This window comes from Arachis ipaensis, chromosome B6 (genome assembly GCF_059453495.1).
Source record: "Arachis ipaensis isolate K30076 ecotype BB chromosome B6, ASM5945349v1, whole genome shotgun sequence".
Taxonomy (NCBI): Eukaryota; Viridiplantae; Streptophyta; class Magnoliopsida; order Fabales; family Fabaceae; genus Arachis; species Arachis ipaensis.
Window position 1 is genome coordinate 122553513 of NC_142441.1, and position 21327 is coordinate 122574839.

The window sequence follows — 21327 nt, forward strand, 5'->3', positions numbered from 1 at the left end:
GGGCATGTTAGACGTGTCATGTCTGAGTTACATACTAAAGCTTGGCTGGCTATTAAGCCATGCCTGACCCTTTGATTGGAGCTTTAGACTAAAGAGCATAAGATTCTTGGAATTCATATTAAAAATTTTGGAATCCTTATTTTTCTTTTTCAAAATGATTTTCGAAAAATATAAAATAAAAATCCAAAAAAAAATCATAAAATCATAAAAATCAAAAATATTTTTGTGTTCTTGTTTGAGTCTTGAGTCATGTTATAAGTTTGGTGTCAATTGCATATTCATATTGCATTTTTCGAAAATTTCATGCATTCATAGTGTTCTTCATGATCTTCAAGTTGTTCTTGGTAAGTCTTCTTGTTTGATCTTGATGATTTTTCGTTTTGTTTTGTATGGTGTTTTTCATATGCATTCTTGAATTCTTAGTGCCTAAGCATTAAAGATTTCTAAGTTTGGTGTCTTGCATGTTTTCTTTGCATTAAAAATTTTTTAAAAATATGTTCTTGGTGTTCATCATGATCTTCATAGTATTCTTGGTGTTCATCTTGACATTCATAGCATTATTGCATGCATTCATTGTTTTGATCTAAAACTTTCATGCATTGCATCATTTTTCTTGTTTTTCTCTCTCATCAATAAAAATTCAAAAATAAAAAAAAATATCTTCCCCTTTTTCTCTCTCAAAATTTCGAAAATTAGATTTGACTTTTTCAAAAATTTTTAAAATCTAGTTGTTTTTATGACTCAAATCAAATTTTCAATTTAAAAATCTTATCTTTTTCAAAATCTTTTTTCAAAAATCAAAACTTTTTCATTTTTCTTAGTTATTTTCGAAAATTTTAAAAATATTTTTCAAAAATATTTTTCTTATTTTTATATCATATTTTCAAAAACAACATCATCAATTAATGTTTTGATTCAAAAATTTCAAGTTTGTTACTTACTTGTTAAGAAAGATTCAAACTTTAAGTTCTAGAATCATATCTTGTGATTTCTTGTGAATCAAGTCATTAATTGTGATTTTAAAAATCAAATCTTTTTCAAAAACAAATTTCAATAATATCTTTTCAAAAATATCTTCTTATCTTATCTTTTTCAAAATTTGATTTCAAAATATCTTTTCTAACTTCTTATCTTCTTATCTTTTCAAAAATTGATTTCCAAATTTTGTTTTAACTAACTAACTAACTTTTTGTTTGTTTCTTATCTTTTTCAAAACCACCTAACTAACTCTCTCTCTCTAATTTTCGAAAATCTCTTCCCTCTTTTTCAAAATTTTTTTTAATTAACTAATTATTTTAATTTTTGATTTTAATTTTTGAAAAAAATTTCTAACCTTTTTCAAAAATCATTTTCGAAAATCACTAACTCTTTTTCAAAAATAATTTTCGAAAATTCTCTCCCTCTCTCATCTCCTTCTATTTATTTATTCATCTACTAACACTCCTCTTCATCTCACACCTCTGCCCCTATCATTACCTTTGTGTTTGGATTATCCATTCTTTTTTTCCACTCACACAGGGACCTCTATACTGTGGTATAAAGGATCCCTATTATTATTATTATTATTATTATTTTTCTGTGCCCTCTTCTTTGTCATATGAGCAGGAGCAAGGACAAGAACATTCTTGTTGAAGCAGATCCAGAACCTAAAAGGACTCTGAAGAGAAAATTAAGAGAAGCTAAATTACAACAATCCAGCAAGCACCTTTCAGAAATTTTCGAACAGGAAGAGGAGATGGCAGCCGAAAATAATAATAATGCAAGGAGAATGCTTGGTGACTTTACTGCACCAAATTCCAATTTACATGGAAGAAGCATCTCCATCCCTACCATTGGAGCAAACAATTTTGAGCTAAAACCTCAGCTAGTTTCTCTGATGCAGTAGAACTGCAAGTTTCATGGACTTCCATCTGAAGATCCTTTTCAGTTCTTAACTGAATTCTTACAGATCTGTGATACTGTTAAGACTAATGGAGTAAATCCTGAAGTCTACAGGCTCATGCTTTTCCCATTTGCTGTAAGAGACAGAGCTAGAATATGGTTGGATTCTCAACCTAAAGATAGCCTGAACTCTTGGGATAAGCTGGTCACGGCTTTCTTAGCCAAGTTCTTTCCTCCTCAAAAGTTGAGCAAGCTTAGAGTGGATGTTCAAACCTTCAAACAAAAAGATGGTGAATCCCTCTATGAAGCTTGGGAAATATACAAACAGTTGACCAAAAAGTGTCCTTCTGACATGCTTTCAGAATGGACCATCTTGGATATATTCTATGATGGTTTATCTGAACTATCAAAGATGTCATTGGACACTTCTGCAGGTGGATCCATTCACCTAAAGAAAACGCCTGCAGAAGCTCACGAACTCATTGACATGGTTGCTAATAACCAGTTCATGTACACTTCTGAGAGGAATCCTGTGAGTAATGGGACGCCTATAAAGAAAGGAGTTCTTGAAATTGATACTCTGAATGCCATATTGGCTCAGAATAAAATATTGACTCAGCAAGTCAATATGATTTCTCAGAGTCTGAATGGAATGCAAGCTGCATCCAACAGTACTCAAGAGGCATCTTCTGAAGAAGAAGCTTATGATCCTGAGAACCCTGCAATAGCATAGGTAAATTATTTAGGTGAACCTTATGGAAACACCTATAACTCATCATGGAGAAATCATCCAAATTTCTCATGGAAGGATCAACAAAAGCCTCAACAAGGCTTTAATAATGGTGGAAGAAACAGGTTTAATAATAATAAACCTTTTCCATCATCCACTCAGCAATAGACAGAGAACTCTGAACACAATACTTCTAATTTATCAATTTTAGTCTCTGATCTATCTAAGGCCACTCTGAGTTTCATGAATGAAACAAGGTCTTCCATTAGAAATTTGGAAGCACAAGTGGGCCAGCTAAGTAAAAGGATCACTGAAATCCCTCCTAGTACTCTCCCAAGCAATACAGAAGAGAATCCAAAAGGAGAGTGCAAGGCCATTGACATAAGCACCATGGCCGAACCTGTAAGGGAAGGAGAGGACGTGAATCCCAAGGAGGAAGACCTCCTGGGACGTCCAGTGATCAATAAGGAGCTTCCCTCTGAGGAACCAAAGGACTCTGAGGCTCATCTAGAGACCATAGAGATTCCATTGAACCTCCTTATGCCATTCATGAGCTTTGATGAGTATTCTTCTTCTGAAGAGAATGAGGATGTTACTGAAGAGCAAGCTGCCAAGTTCCTTGGTGCAATCATGAAGCTGAATGCCAAATTATTTGGTGTTGAGACTTGGGAAGAAGAACCTCCCTTGTTCACCAATGAACTAAGTAATCTGGATCAACTGACATTACCTCAGAAGAAACAGGATCCTGGAAAGTTCATAATACCTTGTACCATAGGCACCATGATCTTTAAGGCTCTGTGTGACCTTGGTTCAGGGATAAACCTCATGCCCCTCTCTGTAATAGAGAAACTGGGAATCTATGGGGTGCAAGCTGCTAAAATCTCATTAGAGATGGCAGACAATTCAAGAAAACAGGCTTATGGACAAGTAGAGGACGTGTTAGTAAAGGTTGAAGGCCTTTTACATCCCTACTGATTTCATAGTCTTGGATACTGGGAAGGAAGAGGATGAATCCATCATCCTAGGAAGAGCTTTCCTGGCCACAGCAAGAGCTGTGATTGATGTGGACAGAGGAGAACTAGTCCTTCAATTGAATGAGGACACCCTTGTGTTTACAACTCAAGGATCTCTCTCTGCATTCATGGAGAGGAAGCATAAAAAGCTTCTCTCAAAGCAGAGTCAACCAAAGCCCCCACAGTCAAACTCTAAGTTTGGTGTTGGGAAGCCACAACCAAACTCTAAGTTTGGTGTCAAACCCCCATATCCAAACTCTAAGTTTGGTGTTGGGAGGTCTCAACAAAGCTCTGCTATTCTGTGAGGCTCCATGAGAGCCCACTGTCAAGCTATTGACATTAAAGAAGCGCTTGTTGGGAGGCAACCCAATTTTTATTTAATTGTATTTCTATTAGTTGTGTGTCTTTGTAGGTTCATGATCATGTGGAGTCACAAAATAAAAATAAAAAAATTGAAAACGGAATCAAAAACAGCAGAAGAAAAATCACACCCTGGAGGAAGCACCTGTCTGGCGTTCAACACCAGAACAGAGCATGGTTCTGGCACTGAACGCCCAAAATAGGCAGTGTCTGGGCGCTGAATGCTCAAAATGGGCAGCATTTGGGCGCTGGACGCCAGAACTGCACCCTGGAGAGAAGCTGGCGCTGAACGCCCAGAACAAGCATGGTTCTGGCGTTCAACGCCAGAAATGGGCAACAAATGGGCGTTGAACGCCCAAAATGGGCACCAACCTGGCGCTGAACGCCCAGAGTTGTGTGCAAAGGCATTTTACATGCCTAATTGGTGCAGGGATGCAAATCCTTGACACCTCAGGATCTGTGGACACCACAGGATCATCTCAGGATCTGTGAATCCCACAGGATCCCCACCCACCTCACCCTCTCTCTCTCCATTCATGATCATCCCTTCTGTTTTCCATTCACCACTCACATCCATACACACATCCCTCCATCTCCTCCATATTTTCTTCTTCTTCTTCATCTATTCTTTCTTCTCTTGCTCGAGGGCGAGCAAAATTCTAAGTTTGGTGTGGTAAAAGTATAAGCTTTTTGTTTTTCCATAACCATTAATGGCACCTAAGGCCAGAGAAACCTCAAGAAAGAGGAAAGGGAAGACAAAAGCTTCCACCTCTGAGCCATGGGAGATGAAAAGATTCATCTCACAAGCCCATCACTAAGAAAAGGATGGAGCAAACAAGAGAGCACTTTTATGGATCTCAACAGGCACATGAAGAAGCTCATCATCAAGAATTCCTGAGATACCTCAGGGGATGCACTTTCCTCCACAGAACTTTTGGGAGCAAATCAACACCTCCCTAGGAGAATTAAGTTCCAATATGGGACAACTAAGGGTGGAACATCAAGAGCACTCCATCATCCTTCATGAAATCAGAGAAGATCAAAAAGCAATGAGGGAGGAGCAACAAAGACAAGGAAGAGACATAGAAGAGCTCAAGGACATCATTGGTTCCTCAAGAAGGAAACACCACCATCACTAAGGTGGATTCATTCCTTATTCTTATTTCTTCTGTTTTTCGTTTTCTATGTTATGTGCTTATCTATGTTTGTGTCTTCATTACATGATCATTAGTAGTTAGTAACTTTGTCTTAAAGTTATGAATGTCCTATGAATCCATCACCTCTCTTAAATGAAAAATGTTTTAATTCAAAAGAACAAGAAGTACATAAGTTTCGAATTTATCCTTGAACTTAGTTTAATTATATTGATGTGGTGACAGTGCTTCTTGTTTTCTGAATGAATGCTTGAACAGTGCATATGTCTTTTGAAGTTGTTGTTTATGAATGTTAAATATGTTGGCTCTTGAAAGAATGATGACTAAGAGACATGTTATTTGATAATCCGAAAAATCATAAAAATGATTCTTGAAGCAAGAAAAAGCAGCAAAGAACAAAGCTTGCAGAAAAAAAAAGAGAAAAAAAAAGGCAAAAAAAATAGAAAGAAAAAGAAAAAGCAAGCAGAAAAAGCCAAAAGCTCTTAAAACTAAGAGGCAAGAGCAAAAAGCCAATAACCCTTAAAACCAAAAGGCAAGGGCAAATAAAAAGGATCCCAAGGCTTTGAGCATCAGTGGATAGGAGGGCCTAAAGGAATAAAATCCTGGTCTAAGCGGCTAAACCAAGCTATCCCTAACCATGTGCTTGTGGCGTGTAGGTGTCAAGTGAAAACTTGAGACTGAGCGGTTAAAGTCAAGGTCCAAAGCAAAAAAAAGAGTGTGCTTAAGAACCCTGGACACCTCTAATTGGGGACTTTAGCAAAGCTGAGTCACAATCTGAAAAGTTTAGGATTTATAGTATATTCTCTTCTTTTTATCCTATTTTGATTTTCAGTTGCTTGGGGACAAGCAACAATTTAAGTTTGGTGTTGTGATGAGCGGATAATTTATACACTTTTTGGCATTGTTTTTAGTATGTTTCTAGTAGGATCTAGTTACTTTTAGGGATGTTTTCATTAGTTTTTATGTTAAATTCACATTTCAGGACTTTACTATGAGTTTGTATGTTTTTCTGTGATTTCAGGTATTTTCTGGCTGAAATTGAGGGACTTGAGCAAAAACCAGATTCAGAGGTTGAAGAAGGACTGCTGATGCTGTTGGATTCTGACCTCCCTGCACTCAAAATAGCTTTTCTAGAGCTACAGAACTCAAAATGGCGCGCTTCTAATTGCGTTGGAAAGTAGACATCCAGGGCTTTCCAGAAATATATAATAGTCCATACTTTGCCCGAGTTTAGATGATGCAAACTGGCGTTCAACGCCAGCTCTCTGCCCAATTCTGGCGTCCAGCGCCAGAAACAAGCTGCAAAGTGGAGTTCAACGCCCAAACTGGCACAAAAGCTGGCGTTCAACTCCAAGAAGGACCTCTACACGTGCAACACTTAAGCTCAGCCCAAGCACACACCAAGTGGGCCCCGGAAGTGGATTTATGCATCAATTACTTACTTCTGTAAACCCTAGTGACTAGTTTATTATAAATAGGACTTTTTACTATTGTATTAGACATCTTTGATCAGTTGTATGCTATCTTAGATCACGTTTGAGGGCTGGCCTCTCGGCCATGCCTGGACCTTCTTCACTTATGTATTTTCAACGGTAGAGTTTTTACACTCCATAGATTAAGGTGTGGAGCTCTGCTGTTCCTCAAAGATTAATGCAAAGTACTACTATTTTCTATTCAATTCAACTTGTTCCGCTTCTAAGATATTCATTCGCACTTCAACCTGAATGTGATGAACGTGACAATCATCATCATTCCCTATGAACACATGCCTGACAACCACTTCCATTCTACCTTAGATTGAATGAGTGTCTCTTAGATCTCTTAATCAGAATCTTCGTGGTGTAAGCTAGAATGATGGCGGCATTCAAGAGAATCCGGAAAGTCTAAACCTTGTCTGTGGTATTCCGAGTAGGATTCAATGATTGAATGACTGTGACGAGCTTCAAACTCGCGAGTACTGGGCGTAGTGACAGACGCAAAAGGAGGGTGAATCCTATTCCAGCATGATCGGGAACCTCAGATGATTAGCCATGCCGTGAGAGGGCATCTTGGACCATTTTCACAAGAGGAGGGGATGTAGCCACTGACAACGGTGATGCCCTTGCATAAAGCCAGCCATGGAAAGGAGTAAGACTGATTGGATGAAGACAGCAGGAAAGCCGTGGTTCAGAGGAACGAATGCATCTCCATACGCTTATCTGAAATTCTCACCAATGATTTACATAAGTTTTTCTATCCTTATTTTATTACTAAATTTCGAAAACTACATAACTGTTTTATATCCGCCTGACTGAGATTTACAAGGTGACCATAGCTTGCTTCATACCAACAATCTCTGTGGGATTCGACCCTTACTCACGTAAGGTATTACTTGGACGACCCAGTGCACTTGCTGGTCAGTTATGCGAAGTTGTGAAGATATGTTTAGACCATGGTTCTGTGCATCCATTTTTGGTGCCATTGCCAGGGAATCAATTTTGAACAACAATTCACAACCTGAGTAACAATTTCGCATACCAAAAGTGCATTGGGTCGTCTAAGTAATAAACCTTACGTGAGTAAGGGTCGATCCCACGAGGATTGTTGGTATGAAGCAAGCTATGGTCACCTTGTAAATCTCAGTCAGGCGGATATCAAATAGTTATGGAGTTTTCGAAATTAATAATAAATAGAAAATAAGGATAGGAACACTTATGTATATCATTGGTGAGATTTCAGATAAGCGTATAGAGATGCTTTCGTTCCTCTAAACCTCTGCTTTCCTGCTGTCTTCATCCAATCAATCCTACTCCTTTCTATGGCTGGCTTTATGTAAGGACATCACCATTGTCAATGGCTACTTTTGATCCTCTCTGGAAAATGGTCCGATGCGCTGTCACTGCATGGCTAATCGTCTGGAGGCATCACCCTTGTCAATGGCTGCATCCTATCCTCTTGTGAAAATGGTCCAAATGCTCTGTCACAGCACGGCTAATCATCTGAGGTTCTCGATCATACTGGAATAGGATTCACCCTCCTTTTGCGTCTGTCACTAAGCCCAGCACTCACGAGTTTGAAGTACGTCACAGTCATTCAATCCCAGAGTCCTACTCGAAATACCATAGACAAGGTTTAGACTTTCTGGACTCTCATGAATGCCGCCATCAATCTAGCTTATACCACGAAGATTCTGATTAAGAGATCCAAGAGATACTCATTCAATCTAAGGTGGAACGGAAGTGGTTGTCAGGCACGCGTTCGTGGGAGAATGATGATGATTGTCACGTTCATCACATTCATGTTGAAGTGCGAATGAATATCTTAGAAGCGGAATAAGTTGAGTTGAATAGAAAAATAGTAGTACTTTGCATTAATCTTTGAGGAACAGCAGAGCTCCACACCTTAATCTATGGAGTGTAGAAACTCTACCGTTAAAAATACATAAGTGAAAGGTTCAGGCATGGCCGAGAGGCCAGCACCCAAAACGTGATCACAGGATCAAAAATACAATCCAGGATGAAAATACAATAGTAAAAAGTCCTATTTATACTAAACTAGTTACTAGGGTTTACAGAAATAAGTAATTGATGCATAAATCCACTTTCGGGGCCCACTTGGTGTGTGCTTGGGCTGAGCTTGAATGTTACACGTGCAGAGGCTCTTTCTGGAGTTGAACGCCAGGTTGTAACGTATTTCTGGCGTTCAACTCTGGTTTGTGACGTATTTCTGGCGTTTAACTCCAGACAGCAGCATAGAACTGGCGTTCAACGCCCTTTTACGTCGTCTAAACTCGGCCAAAGTATGAACTATTATATATTGCTGGAAAGCCCTGGATGTCTACTTTCCAACGCAATTGGAAGCGCACCATTTTGAGTTCTGTAGATCCAGAAAATCCACTTTGAGTGCAGGGAGGTCAGAATCCAACAGCATCAGCAGTCCTTCTTCAACCTCTGAATCTGATTTTTGCTCAAGTCCCTCAATTTCAGCCAGAAAATACCTGAAATCACAGAAAAATACACAAACTCATAGTAAAGTCCAGAAATGTGAATTTAACATAAAAACTAATAAAAACATCCCTAAAAGTAGCTAGATTCTACTAAAAACATACTAAAAACAATACCAAAAAGCGTATAAATTATCCGCTCATCAATGGTGTTACATTTTCCTTCTTGATTCTGTGCTTTGATTGAAAACATGCTTCTTTGGCCTTATATTTGCTAATATTAATCCTCTCTTATTACCATTCGATGCCTTGATATGTGTGTTAAGTGTTTTCAGAGATTACAGGGCAGGAATGGCTTAGAAGATGGAAAGGAAGCATGCAAAAGTGGAAGGAATACAAGAAGCTGAAGGAACTGCAAAGCTGTCAGCCCTGACCTCTTGGTACTAAATCGACCATAACTTGAGCTACAGAGATCCAAATGAGGCGGTTCCAGTTGCGTTGGAAAGCTAACATTTGGGGCTTGGCAAAGATATATAATTTGCTTTAGCTTCCCCAAATATAGGCGACGCGCACGCGTGGATCACGCGCACATGTGACTTGGAGAAAAGTCAATCCACGCGTACGCGTGAATGACGCGTAGGTGATAAACCCCGATTTTGTGATTTATCTTGTGCTTATTTAGGGGATTTTACCACCTTTTCCCACATTTATTCAATGAAATACCATGGTTTTATAATTCTCCCTTGAATTGTGCTTAAGTGTAAAAACATGCTTTTTAGGCCCTTAAATTGGTGATTTTAACTCACTTTAATTTCATTCGATGCCTTGATGTGTTTGTTGAGTGATTTCAGGTTCATAAGGCAAGTATTGGATGGAAGAAATGAGGAGAAAAGCATACAAAGTGGAGAATGCATGAGGAAACAAGAATTGGGAATGCATCGATGGGCGCGCACGAGTACAAGGCGCGCACGCGCAGAAGTGGTTTCACATAGAGACGCACACGCGTACATGATGCATCCGCGTGGATGAAGAATTTGCCAATCGAGTGCACATGGTGCGTACGCGCCGATACTCTCATATTGCCCACTTAAAGGAAAAATGCTGGGGGCGATTTCTGAGCTGCCTAGGCCCAAATCCAACTTGTTTCTGAGTGTATTTCATGCAGAATTGAAGTCCAAGTAAAATGGGAGCAATTAGTTTAGCCAACATGAGCCTTTAGTTAGTTTTCTAGAGAGAGAAGCTCCCTCTGCTCTCTAGAATTAGGTTAGGATTATGTTAAATTGTCATAGATCCATATTTAATTCCTTGATCTCATCTTGTTTCCTTTATAATTTCTCTTTTCTACATCTTGACTCTCTTAGTTGCAATGTCAATCTCTCATTTTGCACCCTTTTGTGATGATGAACTCATGTTGGATTTAATTTATATTTAATGCAATTTGATGTTGATGTTTCTTTTGATTGATGAATTGAGCTGTGAATTTACTTTCCTTACAATTAGTAGTTGGTAGATTTTATTATTCTTGCAATTTATGATGTTTACTTCTATTGCACTCTATGTGTTTGATGAAATGTTCTCTTTAGTTTTTGAGTAGTTTTGTCAACTCTTGGTCTAAGTTAAGGGAATTGGGTAAACTTGAGTCATTGGGTATAATGGATTTGGTGATTTGAGAACCCTTGGTGATCAATTTGATATCCATTGACGCTAACCCACTACTAAGTTAATTAGTGGGTAGGTTAGGACTTAAGGTTTGATGTGATCAAACCTATTTGATGTACTTCAAGCTTAGGAGTAGATACCACGTACTTAAGGCTTTTGGGAAGTAGACTTAATAGGTTGGCCTCTCACAATTATCAATATTTTGGTTTGTTGACAAGGATGGTGATCTCAGTTACCTAAGTCTTAGCCAAGAGTTCTTTATCTTGCTCTCTTTAATTACTTGCTTAATTTACTTTTCTTGCCCTCTTATGAATCAAAACCCCCCTTACCCCTTCATAGCCAATAAATGAGCACTTCATTGTATCCTAGGGAGACGACCTGGAGTCTAAATACTTCGGTTAATTCTTATTAGGGGTTTGTTATTCGTGACAAAACCATAAATTTAATTTGATGCGAGAATTGTTTGTTGGTTTGGGGCTATGCTCACAACGAAGTAATTCCTTTCTTTAGGAAGAAAATCTAGACCGACAACGATTTGCACTTGCTATCAAATTAATGGCGCCGTTGCCGGGGAGACAATGGTGCTATGTTATTGGCTATTGTATATATTGTGAATAGCTTGAATTTTGGTTTTTTTGTTAGTTTTTGCTATTTAGGATTTTGTTTTCTTTGTTTCTTATTAATATTTGTTTTTATTTTCTCTTTCACTATGAATTCTCACCCTTTTGGCTATGAGTGTAGTTCAAACTATGTTGTAGGAAATGGAAGCTCCAATGAGGATATACATCAAGGATTTGGAAATCAAGGATGGGAGGAACCCCAAGCTTATGAACAACCTTCATAGCAACAACCTCCTCCGAACTCTTATGGGTATAATCCTAATCCTAATGTGTATCAATCCAATGTGTGTGATGAACCTCATTGTGGTTGTCAACCACAATCATCATATGCATATGAACCCACTCCTCAATATAGCCATACATCATACTCACAAGCCTCACACCATCATTCATCTCCATATGACCATAACCAATACCCACCATACCAACCACCATATGAATCACATCTAGAACCACCACCATCCCAATACCAATACTTTCAAGAACCACAAATTCCACATACACCACCTCAAGAATTCTACCAACATGAACCACCTTCCAACATCAACAATCTTCCCTCAAACAATGAACCCTATCTTCCACCACCACCTCCCAATGAAGCCTTCATGTTAGATCTGAGAGACCTTGAATCTCGTATCTTAAGGTGACAAGAGAAAGATGAAACTAAATTTAAGGAGCTAAGAGCAAAGATGGCTGGCATAGTAGAAGCCGTGAGTCACCTAACATCCCACCTAAGCTCATGTACCCTAAGTACCCCCATTGTTGAACGTGGAGAAATAATCAAGGAGCCTAGTGAGGGAGTGAACTTGAAACTCCATGGTGAGGGAGAAGAGTTGAAGCAAGGAGTGCAACAAGAGGAGAAGGTAGAGATTAGCGAACAAAAGGAAGTAGTGGGTGGATGTTTGGGATATGTTGAGCACATTAAGGAATCTCGAGTTGAAGAGCCATTTTCCAAGGAGTTTGGAAGAGATTTTAAAGAGGAGAGTAAAGTTGCGAAAGTAAACGAAGAGTTGAAGGAAATTGATCAGGAAGTGGATTCCATCACTAGTGATTTTTTGCCCACATTGATCAATCCCCTTGACGACCTTATTGAGCCTTCTCCCAGTGGACTAGAAAGCAAGGTTGAGGAGGATGTGCAACCTCCAAGACCTATTGTGAGCGAAGAACTGGAAGAAGTATTCTAAGCAATAAGCCCTCATATTTATGATGATTTCGCATCAACATATGACCCTTCCGAGTTTGAAGAGTCCCTCCCCAAAATGCTTAGACGTGATGATGAGGTAGACTTCACTAGACCTCCTATCTATGATGAGAATGATGGGGAAGAGATAAAAGATTTTGGTGAAGAAGAATGTGAACTTGAGGAAGCTTGGCAAGAGAAGAAACTTGAAAAACCTTGCCAAGTAGTGGAAACGTCTAGGAGAGAATGGACGGGAGTAGAGCATGCTTTATCAAGATCTTTGGGAACCCCTCCACCTAGTTTGTCATCTAATCCTTCACTTGAGTGGGTAAAACTTCTAACTCTCAGCTTTATTATCCCACTTGAGTATGGTTTGCTTGAGACGGATGGCCAACTTAGGGCGCTTTGTGGAATTAAGCGAAAGAGGATGATGTTTAGTGGTTGGCGTTCTAAATCTAGACTCATTATGGTTGGAAGCTCAAATTTGAAGAGCATGGATTGGTGTAATGCTCAATTAAATGGGTCTAGGAGGATAGTTTGGTGTTGTCATGAGAATTCATCTCTATTGTCACCCGGATGGAATCAAGGCGATCAACTAGAAGACGGGTGCGAAGACAAAATATGGGATCCTGGATCACACTATGGAAGTCAATTTTGGGAGCTCATATCTTGGAGAGAACCTCACCAAGCTTGGTGAAGATGGTTGGAACTTCTGACAACCGATTGAAGGACAAGCATTCTTGGAGGTTCAAGGATGGATACAAGCATAAACCACCTTGACAAGGAACCTTCCAATTGTCCAACTTAAGGACTTAAACCAAAAGTGCTTGGTGGAAGACACCCCACCATGGTAAACTCTTTCCATTCTCTTGTAGATATAATGAATGAATGAATTGGGTTCCATTGTATATAATTTCTTTACTTCTTAGTATATTTTGCTTTGCTTGCTAAGATATTTATACATTCTATGCTTTAATTAGGGATGATTCTCTGAATTTGAGTTTTTGCTTGGATTGTAAGTTTCCTCAATTTATTTGAAAAATCCCCAAAATTTCAAAAGTATGTTCAATTTTGCACCTTAGCTGGTTTTTGAGTCTTAGAGAAGGTCAGGAGATTGAGCTCTTTTTGATGCTCATAAAAAAATTTGAAAAATAAAAATTGAGCAGCCACGCGCAAGCGCATAGTGCGCGCGCGCGTCGGTTGGTTGTTTAAGTTTTCTGGGCCAAGGACTAGAGAGTTGTGCCACTTTTGGGCCAACTCTGTGCCTCAACCCACGCGGACGCATGCTGTACACGTCCGCGTTCCTTTGCGTTTCTTCACCCACGCGTAGGCTCACCTGGCGCCTCCGCGCACCCTTCATAAGCTCAACCCATCCACGCGTAAGTGCATAGTGCGCGTGCGTATCGATGCGTTTTTGCATCACCCAGGCCAAAGGACCCAAGAGTTGTACCAACTCTGGGCCCCTTTTGTGCCTCTGGCCCAGCACACCCGCGCGGACGCACACCGTACGCGTTCGCGCCAATTACCAATTCTACCATCTCTGCACAAGCGCAGATGGCGCTTCCGCGCCCCTTCCTTATCCTCTCACCCACGCGAACGCGCACGGTGCGCGCATGCGTGGATTTAAAAATCCCATTTAACCAGGGACGCGAAAGCCCTAGCGCAGTCGCGCCCCAACCCTCTCTTCCTCTCCAACGTTCCATTTCCTTCTTCTCCCTCCATTTCCAACCTTCAACCTTCAACCTTCAATCTTCAGTACCCAACCACCGTCGGCGAGCGTCCGCAACTGTCGCTGCCACCATCGCCTCACCTCTCTTTCTTCTCCCTCTTTCTTCTTCCACCTTCCTCACCCTCTCAGTCTCACTTTCGCCCCTGCTCCGTCACCGCCATCATCAACCGCGACTCCATTGTCGCTGGCGTGAGCATCGCCGCTGGCAGCACCACCTTGCTGCCCCCTCTGTTCCTTTTCCCAAATTCTTCTGCCTTGTGTCTCTACATTCCAGGTTCCATACCTTCCCCTGTTATGCTTCCCTTACTTCTTTATGTTAATTTTGTAATTAGCTTAGTTAGATTAGTTTAGTTAGCTTAGTTTGATTAGGTGGTTAGAGAATCTAGGCTGAGTAGTGGATTTAGGCTTGTTTGAATTTTTGCTGCTGTGTGAAATTGCTCTGTTTCATTGATTTGCCATGTGCTCATTTGGCTGATTGATGCTGCTGCATTAACTTTCCTTGGCTTGCTATTATTGAATATTGCTTTGCTCATGGCTACTGGTTGCTTGATTGTTCATAACTATTTGTTGCTGGCTGATTTGGGCTAAACTGCTTTTTAATGTTTAGTGCTAAAGAATTGGTTTGTTTTTCCTGGATTCATATGCATTCAGACATGATTCTCTTTGTGTTTCTACTGGTTAATAAATTTATATGGATTAGAATTACTTGTTTGAATTTGGAAAATAGCCAATTTACTGCTGAAATGCTGCCGAATTTTTCCTAACCATCTTTCATGAGTGACATTGCTTTAGTTGAGGCAACAAACCTCTACTTGACGATTTCTGTGTCAATAGAATTTTGTTAGCTAAATGGTTTGGGAAACTCCTCAAGGACATATTTACAGGTTTTAGTCATGCTTCTAATACTCTTTGCTTGCTTGCAATGCTAATTTACTTATATGCATTACATGGTTAAGTAAGTTTTCAAATTGACCATAACTTGAAACTCTCTTGAAATTTTGTGCCTCTTTTGCATAAACACACAACTTTGAAAGTTTTTAATCTATGTGACTAATTGATTCATTATATTCATACCTAATCTCATTAAGTCACATGGATCATGAGGTTTTCCATTCTTATTTGAACTTGTGGCTTGTATGCATTGTTGGAATTGGTGTTAATTGTTGTTTGATTTACTTGATTTTAGTGATCTCTACATTGATTGATGACTTGTTTTCTCATTGGTTGCTTTCTGGCAAAATTATATTTCATCATCAATGACTTGATGCATTTCATGATTGTGAGTGTGCTTACATTCTTATTTTGTACATTCCTTTTAAATTGAGCCAGTAACCACCATATCACTGATTTTCAAACTGATTTCTAACTCTAATTTGTTTAACCAACTAACTTCTTTTGGTTTTCAACTTAACTCTTGTGATCATTCTTTTGGATATGGCGTTTCTTAGGCTTAATGAACGAGTAATGTGCAATTGTGGTTTAAATTCTTGGTTTGAAGTTTGATTTGAATTCTGAATTTTGTTACTTGCATCCCAAGATTTCTCTTTTCTTTATTCACTTCATGAATATGCTTTGCTTTGAGTGCTCTATATCTGCTTGGCTAGCTGCTTATATTGTATCATCTCTGTTTTTCAAGATGACAGACAAAGGAAAAGCTATAGCCACTACTTCAAAGAAGAGAAAGCACTCTAAAACTTCTACCCCTTCACCTTATGCAAATTATACTAAGAATCCCCTGAATGAAGAGGACAAGAAAAATCAGCTGCTGCCTTCCACTGACCCAATCAAATTCCCCAATCTTTACTGTGAACTTTGCTTCCCCGATTTCTGGAAGAAGAATATAAACATTGAGAAGAAACTGCTCCTTCCCAATGATGTGAGATGTGCTATAAACACCCGCATTCTGAAATTGGGCTTGAATTTTGTTGATAGAGATTTGGGGAGGATCAACACTTCATGGGTGAGAGAATTTTATTGCAACTTCTTTCGTGCCAATCTCGATTCAGTTTAGCTGTGGGGTAGAGAGATTATGATCACTGAGGCTGCTATTGGGGATGCACTACTCTGCCAACTTCGTCCTGATGACACATGCACCTATAAGCAGGCAGAGGTGGCTATCCACTGCATGACATTTGACTATGAGGTGCTTAAGCGCGTGATTCATGCACCTATATCTGTGGCCTGTTGCCATTCCCTACACTGGTCACCAGCATGATCGAGATGGCTGATGTTCCGTGGGAGGATGATGACGTGACACCACCACCCCCAGATGACGACGACAAGGAGGTTACCATTCCATGGGGTGGGTGGGTGCACGAGAAGCCCCCACCCAAACGCCGTTCCTGAGCCAGAGCAGTGGAAGAGACAGCTCAGCCCTCGTCATCAGCAGCAGCAGCAGGACCCCCCTCTACTTCAGCAGCTGCAGCATCCTTACCCCCACCACCAGCACCTGAGCCGACTTACCTGTTGGTGCAGCACCTGCTTCGCTTTATGGAGCGCCTCGAGCGTCGTATCATGCGACGTCTCGACCGCATAGACCAGGTATTTGCCTCACAAGGCATTGAGCTACCTCCACTTCCAGACTCTCCCGCCTCTGACGAGCAGGATCAGGAGGAGGAGCCGACTCAGCAGAAGGCACCACCACAGACACAGGCCACCACTGAGGTCCAGCAGCCTCCTGAGGATCTACAGCCACAGCCAGTTCCACAGCCAGAGCCACAGCCAGTCCTAATTCCACAGCCTGAGCCTGAGCCGTAGCCTGGCGTGATTGTTGACCCCCATCCCAAGCTTCAGCAGTAGCATCGAGGACGATACTTCATTCTAAAGTGTGGGGAGGTCACCGTTCGTGACCGGTGTATTGCATTTATGTGGTGAACTTTCAGACATCTATCTTTAGTTTTTGCTACTTTATTTTATTTTGCACTTTGTCTTTGAGATCATTTTGGATTACTATACATATTTGCTATTGTGGATACCTTTATTTTGGTTGTTGCACACTTTTATTATATATATATATATATATATATTGCATCTTAGCTTTTGATCGTGATTAGAAAAATATTTTGGGATTGTTAAAATTCTAGTTAACCCTTTTTATATAAGAATTGTGCTTTGATTGAAAAAGGGGTAAATTAGGGAAAATTTTAAAATTTTCTAAATCACAACATTGCATTAGAATAAGCTTAGTCAATATGATGAAAATTTCCAAGAAATCCATTTTTAGGGCACCACCCCAATTGGTTGAAAATTTTTTTTAGAACTTGCTTGAATTATATACTTTGTGGATCATGTTTTGAGCAAAGAACACAAGCATGTAAGATTTGAGCCTAATTGTGTGGTTACATCATATGACCACTTATTTTCATTCTTGTGTGCATTATTCTCTTCCTATGATCGTAATCTTTGATTTGTTTGATTCTTGATGTCCATTATTTTGTGTATACATGCATTTATATGATTGAGGCCATTGTTCAAATAGCTCACTTACCCAAATATCTAACCTTTTATCTTCCGTTGTTAACCAATCTTGAGCCTATGCTTAACCCATTTGTTCATAATTGTAGCACATTACAAGCTTAAGTGAAAAACAATAAATGCCCCTTGTTTGGATCTTTGATTAGCTTAGGCTAGTGAGAGTGTTCATCATTTGATTTTGGGAAGTTGGGAACATTGGATAGAGACACTACAACAATTCCTTAAGATAGCGACGGTTTTTTTGCGGCAATTTTGTGAATGTGCCGCGAAAAGACAAACTGCGGCACATATAGCGGCGGTTAGAGGTTGGGGCTGCAATCAGGCCGACATTTAGCGGCGGTTTGGATCAAACCGCCGCTATATTGCTGTTAGGTTGACATTTAGCGGCAGTTTGAGTTTTCTTCAAACCGCCGCTATATTGCCGGTCCGGTTTGCATTTCGTGGCATCTTTTCGAAAACCGCCGCGATATGTCTGCCGGTGACTTCTTGTTAGGCATTTTGCGGTGGCTACATTTAAACCGCCGCAAAATACGTATTACCACATATTCCATTGTTCTCTTTAGTAATAACCATCTAGGTATAATCTATTTAAGTAACGATTACTATCTGAAGATACTTATGTTTAAATCATTGTTACTTAAACTCGTAACACTTTTTCTACATTTGTTTTACGTTAAAAATATTCACAAGTTACTTGTAAACTATATATGTTAACTCATGTGAACAAATTTACCAATAAAATTTTCTTGTTTACGTTATTAGCATTTAAAAACTGCATTCAATCATGGATGTAAAAGAAGAAAATAAAATCAAACTCTAATATTTATGAAGTTAAAATAAAGTTCTAGAGAGCATAAATCAAAGTTACTCCTCTTTGAAGTTATGCCTTACTAAACCTAAATCAAGAATAAACATGTACAACTGCGACCCAAATCAAAGAAATCGGCATAACTGTTATAATAAAACATCAAAATTTCTCTCCAACATCGTATTGACCCGACAAAAAATACTCTGTTATGAATCTATGGGCTTCACATTTCAGAGGATCTGATATTTCATCTCCATACCATGGCATTTTATTCAGATCAAAGCACCTTTTCTTAACATGTATATCATCTTGTTTATCTTGTTGGTCTTCTAAAGTTTTATCCTCTTCATCCGGAACCTTATTCAGATCAAACTACATGGATCTATCGATTACGACAGAGGATACATCATCTAAAATGTCTTCTGAATCAGACTCTTCTCCATCTAGACTGTCAGAAACTACTTCTCCGGAATATTCAGATAAGACTGAAAATATCAAGTTGCACATAACAGAATGAGTATACATAGAAGAAATTGAGAACTCTGGAGTCATTAAATACTGACTTAGAAAAAAAACCAAACTACAAGATGCTAAGACAATTTTAAAACTAAACGCAAATTTTCGACAATTACCATCACCCTTGTTAGTAGTTTGGGCAATTTTCTTAAACAGCTCTGTAGCAATTGTTGTGCTTACAGAGGATGACGAAAAGTCCTCATTTTTCATCGATCCTGTTCTACCGTCATGTTATGTTCACTGTTTTTTTCAAAACGTAACACTAGTGAAATTATATTGCTTAATACATAGCAAGATTATGAAAAATGCAACCCTAAGAAAAACAACAACTGTAGAAGGAATAAAGATTTAACGTAAACTAACTTATTCGTATTAAAATCGTTGAAAGAACCAAAAAGTCTGCTTTTACTCATGAGAATTCACAATAACAAAAATATTTAACTGCAAAAAAAAACTACACAAGTATAAAGTAACCAAAGAAAACAATGTACAACACTGAGATTATTTAACTTAGTTTATGACAGAAAGATCATTTTTAAATTACATTAAAATGCTTCATACAATGCATTACGCGACATCATCGAAATTCTCTGAGGCATTTTCTATGAGGTCTTCTATATCTTCCTTCCTTGTCAACAGTAAATCTCCAATGTCACCTTCCGCTGACATGTTCAACCCTGGCTGTGGAGAAAAACCAACTTCAGCTTCTTCATTCTCTTCTCCCATGTCATACAAATCCCTTGGTTTCACATGAACCACAACACTCCATTATTTAGCTACTTCATCATCCACATAGTATACAAGCTGAGCCTCTGATGCCAATATGTACGGTTCATCTTCTTCACGATTACCAGTGTGTATTGGACGAGAGAAATTAATGCTGGTAAGCCCCAAATGGTCTTGTTTGATGCCTCTACTGGTAGTGGTATTAGCCCAAACACATTTGAACAATACCACTGTAAAGGAACAGCTATAATTTAATTCAATTATGTCTACAATTTTTTCGTAATACGGAACACCACCAACAGCCACTCTATTATCACGCATACTTGCATAACTTCTTGTATTAAATGATACATATACTCCACTATTTTGTGTTTTCATCCCGTTTTTCTTTGAGATAGTTCTAAACTTGTACCCGTTAACATTATACGCCCCAAAACGTCTGGCCTGAATCATGGGACCGCACGCAAGCAACTTCATGTCTTTCGATTGAAGCGTACTTTCCAAAGAACCTGGAACCACATAATATTCATGCTTTATATTAAAATCAGTTTTCATATAATACTAATTCCAGGCTAAAAAAACATTGGTCAGGTTAGTATTCTGTAAACCTCATGCTCGAACCACCGAAGAAATTCTGCATGGACGACACTATCTATCTTAGCTTGCGACCTTGTCTGATTACGCATGCTTCGCTTTGTCTTTTTCCTAAATGTACTTTATTGGAGAGAAGAAAATTAGTCCAACTATTCACTGGGAGAAAAGAGTTATATTGGTGTTTTAGAAAAACATGCGTATACTTACTCAAGGAACGGAACTACGGCATCGCAGTTGACTAGCACATGACGACGAGCTTGATGCTTTTCCATTGGAGTGAGTTCGAAATGCAAAACTGCCCCTAATGCCGTGCCAATAGCTGGGAACATACTCTCCCCTGAATTATGAAGAACATCAACAGGCTCATCATCAACTCGCCTTGGTCGGTTGATTCTAGTCTCAATATTATCCAAATACCTAGAACAGAAAGTAAGGATTTCCTCAGATAAATATCCTTCTGCAATTGAGCCTTCTGGTTATGCCCTATTACGAACATATTGCTTCAGAAGTCCTAAATACATTTTATATAAATACAATAAAACGCTCAGTATATACATAATCCAACTAAACTGAATGTACTAAAGGGGTTTATCAGCAAGCTAACCTTTCTATTGGATACATCCACCTATAATGTACTGGTCCACCAAGAGTAACCTCATCAACGAGATGCACGGTGAGGTGAACTATGACGGTGAAGAAGGATGGAGGAAAAATTATTTCCATCTGACACAAGGTTTGCACAACATGATTCTGAAGCTCAACAAGCTGCATAGGGTTTATGGCTTTCCCACAAAGTTCTCGAAAAAATGACGACAAATTTTCAATCACATTGGACACCGGACTCGGAAGTGCATTCTTCACTAAAATTGGGAGTAATTGTTCCATCAGAATATGACAGTCATGACTTTTCAACCCAGATAACTTGCGTTGTCGCAAATCAACACAACGAGCAACATTGCTA

General features: G+C 39.2%; 1 non-coding gene and 1 pseudogene across 1 annotated transcript; both read right to left on the bottom strand.

The window, feature by feature from the left end:
- Window positions 1-2131: 2131 nt before the first annotated feature.
- On the bottom strand, window positions 2132-2239 carry LOC148562556 (small nucleolar RNA R71). Its single transcript, XR_015888163.1, has one exon. It is a non-coding gene; the product is annotated as a small nucleolar RNA R71 (small nucleolar RNA).
- Window positions 2240-19613: 17374 nt separating this feature from the next.
- Window positions 19614-20225, bottom strand: LOC107647221 (uncharacterized; annotated as a pseudogene).
- Window positions 20226-21327: the final 1102 nt, after the last annotated feature.